The 16,865-nt window shown below is 36.4% G+C and overlaps 1 long non-coding RNA gene across 1 annotated transcript in view; it reads right to left on the reverse strand.

Moving 5' to 3' along the window:
• Positions 1-933: 933 nt before the first annotated feature.
• LOC128928927 (uncharacterized) overlaps positions 934-16,865 on the reverse strand; it is a 58,649-nt gene continuing 42,717 nt past the window's right edge. The window contains exon 4 of the long non-coding RNA XR_008474716.2: positions 934-1,223. This is a non-coding gene — a long non-coding RNA (uncharacterized LOC128928927). The remainder of the gene's footprint in view (positions 1,224-16,865) is intronic.

Here is a 16,865-nt window from a genome sequence, read left to right on the forward strand (position 1 = left end):
AACTAATGCTAGGTTAGAGTATGTGGCTTAGAGTATTAGAAGTATTGGAATTGATCAGCCATCCCCAGAAGTTTTAGCTCTGGGAACAGAGTCATCTTCAATCATATAACCTATATCTCTATAAATAATAAAGTGGTGGGTGTATCGTGGTATGGGGGAAAAGTATCAGAACAGCATACTGATTTCTGAGAAGTTATTTAATCTTGAAAGAAAGTAGGAACTTGCAAATGGTCTGTACTCTAGCCAGACTCGCTATATTATTTCCATTATTTATGAATTACTGGAATCTTAATACTTATTTTATGCTTTTGTAAATCATCACCCTTCTACTCATCTTTTAATTATTTCACTACTTATGTGCATATACTTATTGTTCAAATTTCCTTCTATTTTCTTTCAAAAAAATGTAATAATATTTCACATTACTGCCTTTGTCCCCAAGACATCTGCTTGGTATGAAGAATCCCAAGTTTGCCTCAAGAAAGAGAAAATAGCTGTTAAGTGCTATTATATAAGCAAGTAAGTAGCTTTTTAAATGGATCCTGGGCTGTTCTTTGTCTTTAAGGAAAATAAACTACTATAGATATTAAAGCTTTCTAACATTACTGATGCCTAGAAAGTGTTAATTTGCAATTAGTCAATTAAGTGATATTTTTGCTATGCTGCGCATTACTGTTTGGTAGTTTGACAATCTGTCTGTTGAAAAGAGAAGACAGTCTTTTGAGACAATTATTTGTAGTCACTGAGTAACATTGATTATCTATGTTTGCCAATGCCTGGAGAAAGGAAAATCATTATGAACGACTCAGATTGCATACAAATATGTTGATAAACATGTTTGACAATGTTGAAATATATTATTTCCCTGTATTTGAAAGAAAATTGTTTGCCAGTCTAAGGAAGGGATAAATGGCATCCACAATGCAGACTAGCTCCTTTTTTATCTTTCTTTATTTCCCTGCAAACCTAACGTTTCTACTCCTCTGCAAGATGACGTCCTCCTGCAGGCACACAGCAACCACTGGCTCATAGCAGCTAGGCAGCCCCCAAATGCCCCTGAAAATTGCTGTGAAACAGAGATTTGTCTGTTTCTTGAGAATCAGAATGAGTCAGAAGCTCAGTACATGTGGGAACAGTTGAGCCTCTGGATCTTCTGTGCGGTTTCTCCTTTCTGATAAGTTATTCTCTTCATACCTGCAAATGATTCTTTCCCAGATAACAATCTAAGTAGGGAGAAAAAGAAAGGGACACTTTCTCTAGTGAGTCAAATTTCAAGCAGCATTTGATGTACCCAAGCCTTGGAAAAGGGCTGAAACTGCATTTAGTTTGTGGCAAATGTGAATTATCTTCTTTCTATGTCAAGTTGTTCACATCTTTTGATAACACAGCAGATGATACTCGGAGTATTAATCATGGCACTTAACCTACTCTGAAAAGAAAGCTCAAATACCCTTAGGGAGAGCTTCCATTACCAAGATATCCAATATTCATTTTGCCCTAAGTGCAACCTCCAAAGATGCAGTCCTATTTAAATAATCAATTCTTCTCAATCACCCCACCCAACAATGACTGGAAATTACTCCAACAAAAAGAAGAACGGAATAATCAACTTTGAAAGAAAGCCCTTTTTACATTAAACTTGTATTTTTTCTAGCTCTCATTGTTTGTATTTTTTTAGTACATGTTGTAAGCAAACATATGCATCAGTACATATCACTTGTTGAATCTGTCAATCAATTCTAAACATCTATAGGGGATTGATATTTGTTTAGCCAAAAGAAGTAAAATAAAGAGCAATGAATTATGAAAAGCAGGTTATAACTGTAGCTTAATGTTTGTGATACTTCAATTAATCAAGTTAAATTTGCATCTTTGCAACAGGTTTCTTGAGTATATTTTTATTGCTGAACATGGGTCAAAGAGTGAAAACTAACGTATAGAGTTAGAATCTGGATCTACAGATTTGTATCACTGGTCCTGAGGCCAAAACCCTCTTCCTTTCATTTAAAAATGAATATAGATTGGGAAATTAAATGGTTATCCTAACATTGCAAAATACCCAAGCCTGCATTCACAGTGAAATAAACAATGTTGGGGTCTTGGAAGAGCTCTATGTAATGCTAATGTGAATTCCTTGAGTTCATTATCTTTACTGATCAAAAAACTTGACAGTAACAGAATTCTGCTTCATTATAGTGCTGTATAGAAAAAACCGTACCACAGCAATAACCATCAGAGGAATAATTTATGCTTATAATAATTCCAATCTTTCTATGACACTTTGCCCTGTAGTCTTTCAATTGATTTCTACACAAACTTTATGGTTTTGGCAAGAGAAAATAAAGACCTAGATATGGTCCTTTAGTGCTTTACAGAAAATCTTGTTCTTTAGTTACGTGGATATATGTGACTTCCATGTTTAAATGGCTTGACTCTAGAGAGTATTAGAGTAAATATTCATAAATCCGAATAGGTGTTTCCTGGATTCCTATGTCAATGTATCACACTGGCTTGGGTTGTACTTTCCTGACATGCTAAGTCAATGTATAGCTCCTGGATCTACACAGTAGTATTATAGGCACTGAGGCAAAAACCCATTCTCTTCAAAATAACCGTGACCTTCCTAACAGAGGTAATGTCTTCTCTGCTCCTCCCCAGCAACTTTCCAGTCACCCACAGGGATCCTCTTAGCTAAATAGCCATCAGCTTCCTTTTCTAATTTTATGGTAGGAGGATAGGAAAAGGACATACTCCCTGAGGCATTTGGAAAGTTTAATTGTATTTTTGCAACTTAGTTTCTCATAGAGAGTGCAAAATTTTTCACAATAAAATGAATTGAAATAAAATGTAAGATAAAATTAAGGTCACTATTTGTGATTATTAAAACTATCTTGTTAAGTGATTTTCGGTACGGGTTCTCCTCTACACGACTGATGTGTGTGATTATTTATTGATTTACATGGGTTTTGTTGTGATGTTGTTTGTACAATGAGACCAAAATGCTACTTTGATTCTTTAAGCTTAATTAATTAAAAAATTTCCTGGTTGGGCTTGTTAATTCCGTAGGTGTGAGCTTGAGGGCAGGGTGTTTACCTTTTTGCTGTTGCTGCTTTTCTCAGCTATCTCCTTGTTAGTGATTACCTATGAAGTTCTTTGTACTTTTTGAGGAGAAATAAACAAGTAGTCTGAAGGTATTGTATGATAGATTTTTCCAGATAAAATATTTCAGACCTCCAACTTATAAGTTGCAATGAATTTCTGTTTATGGTGATCACTGTCCCTCAGGGGTATGTTAGCTATAGCTGGCAGACAGTAAGGGGGAAGTGGGGCACCCACAGAGTGTTAGGTGCTTATTTATTCTTAATGTGACAAGACAAAAGGTGCATTATCGAAGGTCATGCAAAAAATGTGTTACTTATGTTGATTGAATGTCCCGGTATAGATAATGTATGATTTAAAACTCATAATTGACTCTTCATTTTCAACACTGCAGGGTAACAATGGAGACAAGAGAACGTAGACCCATGTTTTCTTTATTGTGCTAAAGCATGTGCATCTTTAGCATAATTTTCTCTTTCTTGCATTGATAAACTGATTACGAGGGTGTATTAGTCTTAGTTCTCCAGAGAAACAGAACCAATTAAGAGCACATATGCTTATATATGGCTTATATGCATATAGTATTGGTTTAAATTGTTAAAAAGGCTAAGAAGTCCCCAAATCTGCGATCTGCAACTGCCAGCTTGAGACCAGGGAGAACCAATGGTATAGTTCCAGTCTGAGTTCAAAGGCCTGAGAACCAGAAGAGCTAATGACCTAAATAAATTCTAGTATGAGCTCCGAGGCAGAAGAACACTCATGTCCAAGCTCAAGCACAGTCAGTCAGAGAGTGGATTCTCCCTTACTCCATCTTTTGTTCTAGTAAGGTCTTCAAGGGATTGGATGAGGTCCACCCACATGGGGAGGGCAAATTGCTTTACTCAGTCTGTATTCAAAGGCTAATCTCATCCAAAAACATCCCCACAGATACAACCAGAATAATGTTTAATAAAATATCTAGGCACCTGAGCATGTGCTCAGGCAAGATGACACATCAAATTAACCATCAAAACGGGCTAGCTCTGGTCAAGGTTAAGGCTTTTGACAAAATGATTTGTTTAAATTATCTTTCTTCTATATAACTTCTCTATTAAAGATCCATGCACATTGCTATGGAATGTGATTTGTCTCAGATCAATTTAATTCACCACACATTTCTTGAACCCCTATGCTTACAAGATACAATGCCAAACTATATGGGAAATTAAGTGGAGCAAAAGCTTTAGGAGTGTGTAATCTGGTATTGAGAGATGAATATCCCCTCATTGCAGTGAAAGGCAGAATATAATAAGTGAAATAAGACAGATATCCATTACTTCAAAAGGAAGACAAAGAAGGGAAGAATTTATTTCTACTGAATCAAGGAATACATACGAAAAGGTTTAAAATAGCCTGGATTGTGAAACATGAACACCAGGGCTTGAAAGGGGTCAATTTTATATTATAATAACGATTCCAATTTGATGAAAATATATTTTTGAAGCTTAGAAAATTTCTTGAATGAGAAAAAGTAAATTGTGGCAAAAAGCGGAAAGAGATCACTAATTCTATCACAGGATTTGCACTTAGCTATTTTTGACACGGAACTATTTTGATGGAATCCCCAAGGAAATCCCTGAACATAAAATGTGTAGTTAAAATATTTGTCATCCTTCTACCCAGCTCCTACCATAAAGATATGGTCCTTTAAAAGGTGGCGTGTTCAGTGAGTGTCATCCACCAGGGAGAGACTATAGACTATGAGAAATCTTAAAATATAAATTCCAACTATTTTGTTTTCTGCAGAGAGTACTCTCTGCAAAGAACTAATGTTGTTTTATGAAGTATTGAACCTGGAAATAATGATATAATGTGCCTTTTTGTTGCAATCTAAGTCTGTGATAGGTCATAAAAAATTATCTTGGAAATATAATTTTAATAATTAACTTTAATAGTAAGTGAAACATTATTACACAGACATTATTTCTATTATTTTTATGTGTAATAGAATAAGACTGTACTAATAAACACTTCTATAGTAATGAATATTTGATTTATATTGATCCTGACTCATAATGCTAATCCTTCATGACTAATGGGTACTGTATGGATGTGCAAGATGGCAGGAAGGGAAAGAAAAGAAGGATTTTCATCAAGGTAATAGAGAAGGGTAAGAACTAAACAAGATATAGGTGTTCTTTACCACAAATAAAGTCTAAAAGAGAAAACCAAAATTTTCTACTAAAATAGTTAACTATGATGTGTGTCATTCATTTAGCAGCCATTATGTATTAAGTTGTGTGCTAGGGATCTCAATATTGAAATGTCCCATATTATTAACCACTTTATATAAGAAAGAATCTGAGATTTGAAAAAATTAGTTTTTTCTTTTTCTTTTTAAAATTTACACAGGCAGCAAATAATAGAGCTGAGATACACATACAAATTGATTTTACTTCAGTCATTCCAAAGCTCATACACTTTTCAATATATCACATGGTTCTTGTAAAGTCTACATCAGTTTATTTTTTTCATCATTGAGATGACTCTTACATTCAGTAACCTCTTTATATCCTTCCTCTGTCCTTGGCATGAGTGAACTCTTTCCTATAGCATTTCAATGGTTGTTTTTAAACTCATTTTTCTGCCTCTCGTTTTCCATTGATGCCAGTTGTCTACTTCTTGTCTCTGCTCTTCAAATAGACTTGTGTGTGTGCATTTAGATCACCTAGCTTTGCGATATTATGGCTGAACCTGATAAACATTTCTCCTTTGCCCACAAACATGAGGTTTGCTCTGTTTATATCTCATCAAGAAATTAGGTATCTGTGCATGTACATAATTCCCTACAGAAAAAGACTGTGTTCAACATAGGTAGCTATTCCTGTTGAAAGTGATTCTCTGCCCTCAGCCTCCTGAAGTGTTAAGATTACAGGTATGCGCCACCACGCCTGGTCATTAGCTATTCTTGAACAGAAGTCAGAGCAAGGCAGAGTGAATGTTAAATTGAGTGAATGTTGCAGAGGAACTCAAATTCCAGATAAGGCGTCTGAGAAAGGGAATTGTTAAGATCCTTTGACCCCTGAATGTATTCTTGATTTTATAGAAAAACAATCCATTGAAACATTTGCTGCCTGTCTTCTTAAATACTCATTTGTGTTTGTGTACCTTGTCTTACCACTGTGCTATTTTCCTTCTAACAGTGTTCTTAAGGCTATACCAGTTATACAGTAGAGTTAATTTATTTGTAGTGAATAGGGATGCAAGTGCCTACTTCTATTTTTCAGTTTTTATCACCAGAAAATGCATGGTTGCTTGATGGAAAATACTAGAATTTAATATGAAAACCTTCATGTCATCATTTCAGTTTTCCCTCATTGCCTCGTTTCCCTAACAAATACTCCACATTCTCCAGTGTTTAACAGACGATAAATCAGTGCTGTGGCTCATTTAACACTCATGTTGGAAGGGATTTATTCTCTCTGAAGCTTCAGAAGTTGGGCCAAATACTCACTTTTATGTATTCAACCCCTCAAATCCAAAAGATGTGATATGAATCAAACTAACAACACAAACAAACTCTCTGGGGGAAAAATAATGCAGCGTATTTAAAATCACTAATAGATAAAATGAGGGCACATTCCTCCGGGTGGTATAGAATTGCTCTCCTCTGCTCCAGAGAGTGCATTCCTTTTCAGCAACATAAATCTATCTCCTTTGGACAAAGAGATGACTCAGTCTCCAGAGCCAAGAAAAGATCCCGTTGGGTTTTAGAATTTGGAGAGTTCTATAAACTCCAAACATGAATTTATACACCAGGACTGGTCAATGGTCCATCTAGTCAAGCATCCTGCTTCCTCCTGCATCTAATGATGGATGTGTTAGAAGAAAGGAATAAACTCGCCATGATGCCCGTAATTGAGAAAAATAGCCACACCAAGGAAATTTCTTCTTGACTCTGGTACTGGGTTAGTATATTCCATCATGCCTGGGGCCTGATAACTATTTATCTCTATACCATGCTTACTGAGAAATTATTTTTTCCTTTTTTTTTTTGGTAAGAACACGCTCCTAAATTTCTCATAAGCATTTAATTCTTAATTGAATCTTATTAACTTCTGCTGATATACAACTCACTGTAGAGTGAACCAGCAATCACATTCCACCTCTTAATTTTGCTTAAAAACTTCCAGTTAAATGTACATAAAATAGTGATACCTTTCACTTTATGGGTTTCTTAGTATTATACCTCCAAAAAAAAGTGACCCACTGGAGGTCAACACATTAAAAAATTCTCTGTATTTAGTTATAAAATGTATTATTTGGTTATTAAACGACAAGGAGTGAAATTTCAATTCACGACTTGTGAGTGTTTCAAGCCCACTCTGTATTATTTGCTTAAACCTTTTAAGAACCTCATATTTCTTTACTAGGAGAAAATTGCCACTGAGCTAGACTACATTAACGTGAAATATGTTTAACGATATCCTTGCTTGGAAACTACTAACAATGTGTTAACAGTTTTCCAGGACACTGTGGACAGCGTATTTTATTTTTTTTGACAACAGAGCTGCAAACCACTTTATGCAACTCTGTATTACATTGTTAAGCCTTTGATGGAAGGACTTTAAGTAAACAATCTATGTCATCAAAGGACTCAACTCATTGTCGTCACCTATAGAATGTTGAGCAATAAGGGCAAGGTCAAATCTTGCATTAGAACTCTGTGCTACTGTGGGTGAATTGCAACTCAGCCTTTGAGAGCAGGCATTTATGCTTGTTGGCAGACTAATTAAGGGAACTGATATGCCGAAAGAGCTCTCGCCTCATCATTTTTTTTTTTTTTTTTTTGAGACGGAGTTTCGCTTTTGTTACCCAGGCTGGAGTGCAATGGCGCGATCTCGGCTCACCGCAACCTCCGCCTCCTGGGTTCAGGCAATTCTCCTGCCTCAGCCTCCTGAGTAGCTGGGATTACAGGCACGCGCCACCATGCCCAGCTAATTTTTTGTATTTTTAGTAGAGACAGGGTTTCGCCATGTTGACCAGGATGGTCTCGATCTCTTGACCTCGTGATTCACCCGCCTCGGCCTCCCAAAGTGCTGGGATTACAGGCTTGAGCCACCGCGCCCGGCGTGTTTACTCATAACTGTGCTTGGATTGGTGGTCAGAAGGGCTAGAAGAAACACAAATGCTCCAATAATTCTCTAATTCTTTTTGCACAAATAGCTCATTTATCACCTATTTTGTAGTAGTTGTTTATTTATCACCTATTTTGAGTGAAAAGCCATACATTGATCCCAGGAAACAGTGAATCATATAGTCATATATGAAAGCTTGTTCCTCTCAATGATAACAGGTTAACAGTCAAATATTTATTTATATGATTAATGTGTCTAAAGTGGGGTTTATTTAAGCAGCACAGAATGATCATCAAGAGAACAGGACTTCTGCATGGATGCCACAGACTGGAATCCTTGGCCCAAGCAGTCATTTCTGTGTGCAGTTCAGCAAGCCGTCTATTGTCTATTAACCTACTTCATAAGGGTGCGATGCTGGAATGAGAACTTTTAAAACACTTTTAGGTCATTGTTTATATTGTTATCACTTATATTTTATGATTTATAAATTATGTGATTAACATGAATGAATAAATTATGTGAACAGAATATTCTCTAATTAAACCGGTTAATTTTGAAAACCAGTGCAGATTATGAGTTGTTTGAAAGAGAGAGAGAGAGAGAAAGAGAAAGCAAGCTTTGACAACGTGTTGCTCTGATATAGCATATTCCATTGTTTCCTTAGTCTCACAAATATCATGTACAGTGTGTTAATTATTACTATAAAACTTTGGTAAGTATGTATTTTTCCCTCTAGGAACTAAGCTCCTTAGAAAAATAATGTGAATATATTTTTATACAGTTACAAGATAGTACTAGACTGATAAAAATGTCCTCACCAGACCGTTTCCACCACAAATGGACATAGCACTTGAATGGTTTTTGAGTTAAATGGTTCTATACAGTCAGTACTATATATTTTTTTAAGTGAATATTATTTTTTCCCAAGCCCTTGCATATGTGTATAGGCGTTGCTAGGGGTAAACAGGTAGATGGCAAGTTGTTTCTTTGCTTAAATTTTAGTTGCAAGGCAAATCTCCTAACAGCCTCTGTTCCATGTACCTGAAGAGAAAAACAGAAGACAGGAAATGTAAAAAGTGACAAGAACTTAATACAAATTTATGATGAACTCAGCACGCACTGACAGAGGCAATGTGAAGACCCTAGAATGTATACACGTACCCAAGTACGCAGGATATACAGGGTCAAGACTACAATCTGATACATAAGGAATGCTTCATGACTGTTCCTTATACACACACATACCTGCATCTATCACATTTTAGAGGATAACATACTTTTTTTACTGTGTAGTTTTAAAAAAATTTAAATAATACATAATAATTGCACATATGAGTTACAGAGTGATATTTTGATACAAGTATATAGTGTCATGATCAAGTCAGGATAATTAGCATATCCATCTCCTGAAACATTTATTATTTTCTTGTGTAGTTAACATTCTAACTCTAGCTATTTGAAAACATATAATACATTTTTTTAACTATAATTACCATATAATGCTGTGAAACATTAGATTTCTCATTCTAACTATAATTTTGCATCCATTAAACAACCTCTCCTATCCTTACCACCTCCCTACGCTTCTCAGGCTTGAATAGCCACAATTCTCTTCATTTTTAGGAGCTAAACATGTTGTCTCTCACATATGAGTGAGAACATGTGATATTTGTATTACCTTGTCTGACTCATTTCACTTAACATAATGTCTTTCAGGTATGACAGGATTTCATTCTCTTTCAAGGCTGAATAGTATTCCACTGTATATATATGAAGATTTTCTTTGTCCATTCATTTGTTGATAAAGACTTAAGTTGACTCCATGTCATAACTATTGTAGAGTGCTGCAGTAAACATGAGAGTGCAGATATCTCTTTGATATACTGATTTTCTTTCTTTTAGATAAATGCCCAGTGGTAGGACTGCTGGATCGTATGGTATTTCTATTTGTAGTTTTTAAAACCTGATACTTTTTCCCATAATGGCTGCACTAATTGACATTCCCACTGGCAGTGTATGAGAGTTCCTTTTTCTCCACGACCTTGCCAACATTTGTTATTTTTAGTTTTTTTGATAAAAGTCATTCCAACAAAGTTAGCCATCTCATTGTGGTTTTGATTTGCATCTCCCTGATGATTAGTGACGTTATTTTTTCATATAATTCTTGGCCATTTCTGTGTCTTCTTTACTTTGCTGATTTTTAATGGAACTATTTGTGGAGTTTCTTTTAGCTGTTGACTTATTTGAGATTTGTGTATATTCTGGATACTAATCTATTGTCAGATGAATAGTTTGCAAACATCTTTTCCAATTCTACAGGTGTCTCTTCACTTTCTTGTTTTTGTTTTTATTTAATTTTTGTTTTATTGTACTTTAGGTTCTGGGGTTCATGTGCAGATCATGCAGGATTATTGCATAGGTACATACATGTCAACGTGGTTTGCTGCTTCTATCGCCTGTCACCTATATCTGGCATTTCTCCTCATGTTATCCCTCCCCACCCCCCGTCCCTCCCCTAACCCCCCAAACATACCCCAGTATGTGATGCTACCCTCCTGTGTCCATATATTCTCATTGTTCAACAACCTCCTAGGAGTGAGAACATGCAGTGTTTGATTTTCTGTTCTTGTGTGAGTTTGCTGAGGATGATGGTTTTCAGATTCATCCATGTCCCTAAAACGGACACAAACTCATCATTTTTTATGGCTGCATAGTATTCCATGGTGTATATGTGTCACATTTTCCTTGTCCAATCTATCATCAATGGGCATTTGGGTTGGTTCCAGGTCTTTGCTATTGCAAACAGTGTTGCAGTGAACATACATGTGCATGCTCATGGTTAGAAAGAATCAATATCGTGAAAAAGGCTATGCTGCCCAAAGTAATTGATAGAGTCAAGGCTCTCCCCATCAAGCTACCAATGACCTTCTTCATAGAACTGGAAAAAAACACCTTAAACTTCATATGGAACAAAAAGAAAGCCCACATAACCAAGTCAATTCTAAGCAAAAAGAATAAAGCTGGAGGCATCACAAGACCTGACTTCGCACTCTGTTTCATAATCAAAACAGCATGGTACTGGTACTAAAACAGAGATATAGACAATGGAACAGAACAGAGGCCTCAGAGGCAACACCACACATCTACAACCAACTGATCTTTGACCAACCTGACGAAAACAAGAAATGAGGAAAGGATTCCCTATTTAATAAATGGTGTTGGGAAAACTGGCTAACCATGTGCAGAAAGCAGAAATTGGATCCCTTCCTTACACCTTACACTAAAATTAACTCCAGATGGATTAAAGACTTAAACGTAAGACCTACCAACATAAAAACCCTAGAAGAAAACCTAGGCAAAACCACTCATGACCTAGGCATAGGCAAGGACTTCATGACTAAAACACCAAAAGCATTGGCAACAAAAGCCAAAATAGACAAATGGAATCTAATTAAACTCCAGAGCTTTTGTACAGCAAAAGAAAAACAATCATTAGAGTGAATTGGCAATCAACAGAATGGGAAAAAATATTTGCAATGTACCCATCTGACAAAGGGCTGATATCCAGAATCTACAAAAAATTATAACAGATATACAAGAAAAAAAAAAAAACACAAAATGAATCCATTCAAAAATGGGTGAACAGACACTTTTCAAAAGAAGACATATAGGAGGCCAACAAACATGAAAAAATGCTCATCATCACTGGTCATTTGAGAAATGCAAATGAAAAGCACATTGAGATACCATCTCAGTTAAAATGGTGATCATTAAAAAATCTGGAGACAACATATGCTGGAAAGGATGTGGAGAAATAACACTTTTACACTGCTGGTGGGAGTGTAAATTAGTTCAGCCATTGTGGGAGACAGTGTGGCAATTCCTCAAGGACTTAGAAATAGAAATTCCATTTGACCCAGCAATCCCGTTACTGGGTATATACCCAAAGGATCATAAATTGTTCTATTATAAAGACACTCTCTTGTTTTCCTGGTTGTGCAGGAGCTTTATAGTTGGATAAGACTGCACTTATCAAAAAGAAAAAAAAAAAGACTGCACTTTTCTATCTTCCCTTTTGTTGCCTATGCTTTTGAAGTCTTATCTATAAAATTTTAGCCTAGAACAAAATTCTGAAATATTATTTATATGCTGTCTTCTATTAGTTCTGTAGCTTGAGGTCTTATATTTAAGTCTTTAATTCATTTTGAGTTGATGTTTGTACATGTAGAGAAATAGATGTCTAGTTTCATTCTAATATATATGAATATCCAATTTTCACAGCATCATTTATTGAAGAGGCCATTCTTTCTACAGTGTATGTTCTTGGCACCCTTGTTAAAATCAGTTGCTTTAAATACATGGATTTATTTCTAGGGTTTCCTATTCTATTATTCAGCTATTTGTCTCTCTTTATACTGGTACCATGCTGTTTGGGTTGTTATAGCCTTGTAATATATTTTGGAGCCAAGTGGTATAATGTCCCCAGCATTTTTTTGCTTTTGCTCAGAAATGCTCTGGCTATTCAGAGACATTTGTGGCTGCATAGAAATTGTTTTCTAGAATTTTTTTTTTAATTTCTGTGAAAAAATACCATTGGTATTTTGTTAAGAATTGTATTGAACCTGTAGATCAGTTTGGGTAGTTTGTTAATTTTAAAAATATTGATTCTAATCCACAAACATGAGATGTCTTTGTATTTTTTGGTATACTCTTCCATTTCTTTTATCAATATTGAGTAGTTTTATTGTAGAGATGTTTCACCTCCTTGGTTAAATTTATTCCTAGGTATTATTTTTTGTAGCTATTATAAATTGGATTGCTTTCTTGATTTCTTTTTCCACTAGATCCTTACTGATATATAGAAACATACTCTTGGTAGAAGCAGTTCTGATGGCTTCCATTTGGCCTTCCATATGGTGGCTCATCATAGTAGTCCTCACCTTACAGATCGGGGAACTGAGGTGGGGATTATGCCAGCTGCTGAGTATGTCTATTCCAATTATGCATCTAAACCTGGGGAAATAAGCAGAATATGGGTTTGGGGACCCATGTAAGTTGAAACTGAGCTTGAACTCCGATTATCACCTGACCCTCATAAGCCCCTATTTTAAATGGAGGGTCAAAATGATCTTTCAGGTCCTGGAATCAATGTTAGTTCAGAGTCAGTGTTCAGCAGTCCCAAAACGTTCTGATTATTTTTCTTTCCCCAGTATATATTTACCCAAGTAAAAGGTCAGAGTTTCCTTTGGAGAAGGATGTAAAAGATTGACAGTTTAAATTTTTGGTAGTATACTGGGGTCCTTCATCAAGGAGACTCAGCCTCCCTTTATTTAAGGAGTTCTGGGTCTATAAACTGGCTCAAGGATGGAAATTGCTTGATTTTTATTTTTATGATTCAAGCTAGGCTTTTGTTTACTTGACCTAGATGTTTTCTGCATATACATATTAAGTAAGAATGTAATAGGATTTCCGTTTATTTCGCTCTAGAAGCACTCTGATTAATTACACAATGCAGTAGGTCTACATGGGTCAGACTATTCTGATTGTTGTTTTGCCTCTGCTGTCTATTGCTGTAACCATGTCCACTTGCCTTTGGGAATTGAGTGCTGTCACGTGTCCCCTGCCGCCTCCGGATCCGGTTACTCCCATTGCATTTAGGTTTTACAATTAAGTGATTGTGGTTCCCACTGTAAGGTCTGGAATACATAGAAGAGTAATCTCTTCAAGGATGCTAGTTTCACCTCACGAATCTATTTCTCAAAGTATTAATGAAAGGTCTATCTTCTGGATCCTCCCAGTGTAGGTGAGTGTGTTTTGTGTGAAAAGTCCACTTTAGCATTCTAACTCCATAAGCCTTTGAATCTTTCTTGATACTAAACCAAGGAAGAGAAGGCATTTCTAGCTTTCATGGTGGGCCAGCTTTTGATCCATATTTCAGCCAACTAAACAAATAATTAGGACTTTTGTTAAGTCCCCAAGCTGCAACTTTAAATCCCTGCTTAGTGAGCCCGTATTAATAAATTCAGCCTAATCCAACTTTATTTCCTTTTCCCATTATCCCACACACTTAATATCCCTTCCCATACATGTTCCCCCAGTTTTCTGCTTGTATATATTATAATAGAACACTCAGCTAGTTCTTTGGAATATAGCATACTTCCTCATTGCACCTCACCTTTAGGGGCCTCTGGGACTTGAGTCCAGTCATTGTCCCAGAAGAAAAGAGGAGTTGGGGATGTATGTTCCCAGGAGAACCAGCACTGTCTTGCTTGGCAGTTGCCTCAGGGGATGTCATTATTGTTTCCTTAGGCAATGCATGGCTAATTCCTCCAGACAGAGGTGGAAACACCAATACCACTGTGAGGGGTATTGCCACTGCCACCGGGAGTAGGGAGGCCACTTCCTCTGGCAAAAAAGACTCATAAGAATTTAGGAGCTCATTGTCCCCAAGCTTCATCAGAGCCCTCCCATATGTCCTCATTCCAGTGTATCCTATTTTTTCCAATCAATGTCCTCATTTTAATAGTAGATACCCTATGAGGCTGAGAGTTTACCTTTTGTTATGAGTCAGCTAATGACACGATGAGGGCTTGTGTTTGATTATCAACAATCTTAACCTTGTGGCTACAGGAAAGAAAATTCTCCTTTAGAGAATACGTAGAAACTTTTAGGCTATTTGTGTGCATCTGGAGCTGAGTGTCCAAATCCCTGAGCTTGTCCTTTCATTTTTATCAATTTGTTTAGTGATTTTAGGAGCAATCAACCAACATTTCTTGGTTTTCCACAAATATTTGAAAGAGTCCTTAGCATTTGAAGGTCTAATGAGATAAGAAAGCCAGTTGTAGAAACCTCAAAACCAATTAAAATTCATCCTTAAAATTCCATTTCTTTAGAACACCTTCTCATACCAAAATCTCTATTAACCAGGGTTCTCCGGAGGGAAAGAAACAACAGGATATCTATAAAAGAGAATTTTTCAGGAGTTGGCTCACACAGTCACAAAGGTGAACTGCCATTATATACCATTGGCAAGCTGGAAAATGAAAGATGCTTGTAGCACAGCTCAGTCTAAGTCCAAAAGCCTCAAAACCAGGGAAACTGACAGTACAGCCCCTAGTCTAAAGCTAAAGGCTTGAGAACTCCAAGAAGGCCACTGGCGCAAGTCCCAGAGTCCACAATCTGAATAATCTGGAGCCTTATGTCTAAGGGCAGGAGGAACAAAAGGCAATCCAGTCTAGAAGGGAAAGAGAGAAGAAACAAAGCAAGCTGAATATCCACCCTACTTTGCTCAACTTTTTTCTAGCCAGACCCCTGGCTTATTGAATGGTACTTTTCCAATCAACGTCTTCACTTCAACAGTTGACACCCTAAGAGGCTGAGAGTTCACCTTTTGTTGTAAGTCAGCCAATGCCATAATGAGGGCTTGTGTTTTATTTCAACAATTTCAGCCTTGTGGCTACAGGAGAGAAGGGTCTTCCCGCCCACTGAGAGAAGGTCTTTCTCCTCCAGTCCACTGAATCACATGCCAATCTCCTCTGGAAATGCCTTCACAGACATATCCAGAAACAATGCTTCACCAGCCCCATCTAGGCCTCCCTCAATCCAGTCATGTTGACACCTAATATTAACCATCACACAAAGTGGGAAAAAAAGTCTCAAAAATAATTCATAAGTTATCTTTTCTGAAATGTTTGGTTTACCAGAAGGAGGAAATGCATTGCCACTTGCAACTTAATTCATTGAATTATTTTTTATTTGATTACATCCCTTTATAGTTTTCTTTATTTCTACATTCTCATCTTTTCTCTTTGCATTTTGCATAGCTGAAGCACACTGTCTTTGCAACACTCAGTTACCTAATATTTTTATAAAGCTGAAATATTGTTACAGAGAACATCAGGGGTTATCTTGAAGTAATGATGATAATAAGGCTGAAGGTAATAGTAGCTAAAATTTATTTCAGTCTTGCCAGTTTGAAATTTTACTTTACATGCATTACAATTGGAATGTCAGCTCAAAAAGAGCAGGGATTTTGAGTCCTGTGCACTGATGCTTTCCTGATGTCTAGAGTAGTGCATGTAGGCACTCAGTGAATATTTACTGAATGTTGTTGAATGATCTCAAATTTTACAAACAACGCAGCAATTCATATATCATTCAATATTATCTCCTACTGCTTGGAGACTGATGAGTGGAGACATGCTACTGGCTTCTCCTGTTTTCCAGATTGCAGATAAGTTATGTGTCTTTCCAAACATATAGGTGAGGAGTCAGATAAGCATGAAATCTGGATCTGCTGAAAGACAATCTTGGAAAATTACCTTTATTTCACCTAGACTGCTTAATGCACAGAAATTTGTAGAAGTATGTTGCATGATTACTGATACCTACTGAGCAAGTGGATATACATATTCTCTAGATTAATAGTTGGCTTATATAAAAGGATCCAGAAATCAAACCAACCTAAGTCTAATTATAACCATGGGTTTCCCTTTAATCTACATTGCCTGGCAAGGTGAAATTAATGGAAAGAGAATAGAGTTAAGACATAAATTCTGAATGTTACCTAATGTTTATAGTATTACTGAATGTGTGTGCACATGTATGTATATTTGGGAGAGTGTGGGAGAGAAAGTGTAATGGATATGA

Source organism: Callithrix jacchus, chromosome 8 (genome assembly GCF_049354715.1).
Source record: "Callithrix jacchus isolate 240 chromosome 8, calJac240_pri, whole genome shotgun sequence".
Lineage (NCBI taxonomy): Eukaryota > Metazoa > Chordata > Mammalia > Primates > Cebidae > Callithrix > Callithrix jacchus.